We start from the raw sequence: 2014 nt of genomic DNA on the forward strand, positions 1-2014 counted from the left end.
AGAGATGAGCTGAAAGAGGAAAATTCAAAGAACAAAATCGATCACAATTATTGATTGTTTCCTATGGGTTAGTTGGCCCCTGCCCTTCATCTACCTGCTCTTGAAAAAGAAAATATTGTAAAAGTCAACTATCCTCTTTAATTACAGAAGAAAAACATTGAATCTGGGAGTGCTGAGTAACTTCCCAAGACCCCACTGTCTTATGAATGGCAGGGTAATTTGAATATAAATGTGCCTGCCCCAGAGCTTGGGCTCTTCACCATCCATCTCCATGAAAGAGATGAGCAATTTTTCTGAGCTGCCTCCAAGAAAGGAGGCCCAACTCCTGAGTCACCATTATCATATTCCAACCTTACCACTAATTTGTTGGGCGTCACCTCAGCAATATGCCTTTAGGTATTTAAAAAAAAAAAAAACAAACTTGAAAACTGAGAGATTCTGCCAGTTACCCACCCAGTTACCTAGAGTGAAGGGAGGGATGTAACACGTGAGAAGTAAGGATGAAAAGTGTTATAAATAGCATGATTGCAAGTAGCAATAACTCTGATGGAGAATGTCATATGCAAGTTCAAACATAAACTGGAATTAAGCCTCATAAATATAAAAGAAGAGAAGGTGTGCAGTGCTTTCCATTTTAACAGTGAACTATTTAATCTAAATCTTGAGTTAATCAGATATCCTAGTAGCATCCTTAGGAAGGCATAGTGGGAGAGGCTGGGGCACACTGGGGACATTTTGAGCAGGTGGCTACTCTGAAAGACATCTGTAATAACTATTAGGACAAATTATAGTAGCAAGAGTTGACCATTTGTACCATGTGTTAGAGCAGACGTCCATGCAAGAGTGCGTGTTGATGCCCTCTTTCTAACAATTTCAGAAACAAGCTCCCTTAATGATAACTACAGAACAGAGTTACTGAGGCACAAAACCAAAAATGGCAACAGAATAAAACCCTGGGCAGTCTCAACTGGGCATGGTGGCACCTACCTGTAATCCTAATGCTTCGTGGTTAAGGAAAGATGGGAGGAAGTTCAAGGCCAGCCTGAGCTACTTTGTGAGTTCGAGCCACCAGCCTGGACTACCTGGAAGCCTTTTTGTCAGGAGACCAAATCCTAAATATCACAAAACAAAACAAGAATCTAGGTACTTCTGGGAAGTATCGCTACATGTGTATGGAGAACTGAAACACCTCTTGTCTTCTTCCGCTGCTGCTTTACCCCTTCCAGTTTGGGTTTTTTTTTTTTTTTTTTTTTTTTTTTGTCTCAATCCCCAGCTGTAGGTTCATGAAGGAATGTCACAATAAATCACATCAAAACCATCACACTCACACGGCCTCTTTATTCTGGTCAAACGAGCCCATCCCGACAAGAGTAGGAACTATTTCGCCTAGGTACACAGTAAATAAAGTTCTTTGTTTACAACAAGGTGAGCTCTGTGAAACCTCACCCACTTCCCTCCTCTGTCAGTTCTTATTCTGTTCTCCTTACCTAAAAACTGGCCTATGTTGATGTCTTCTAGATAACTTTATAATTTCATTTCAAAGTATTTTGGAGTTGACTCTGATAAAGGAGCTTAGAAAGGCAGTGCACTGAGCTCAGGGCCAATCTGTGCATTCGGGCCTGCCCCAACAGGCTAAACTATGTTGCTGTTGCTGTGTGAGGAGCTTGTGAGGGAGGTGGGCTCAGCATGCAGAAGGCCCCATTGCCAGTCCTGGTTTCAGCATTTTAAGGGACACTATACTAAGAAATGATTAATCAGATCTCACTCTCGGAGACGTATATAACTATACCACTCCTTGGTAGCTAGGGCCCCAAATTCTCCAATGTTCACGTGTTTTATAAAAAATGTCAGTGTTTGCCTGTAACGTATGCATACCTCCTTATGTGTTTAAAATCAGGTCCAGATTACATATAACCTGTAATACAATGTAAATGTTGTATAAGTCGTTATTATACTTGATTATCTAGCAGATAATGACAAAACATCTACACATGTTTGTGCACATGTAGGTTTT

This window comes from Arvicanthis niloticus, chromosome 4 (assembly GCF_011762505.2).
Source record: "Arvicanthis niloticus isolate mArvNil1 chromosome 4, mArvNil1.pat.X, whole genome shotgun sequence".
Lineage (NCBI taxonomy): Eukaryota > Metazoa > Chordata > Mammalia > Rodentia > Muridae > Arvicanthis > Arvicanthis niloticus.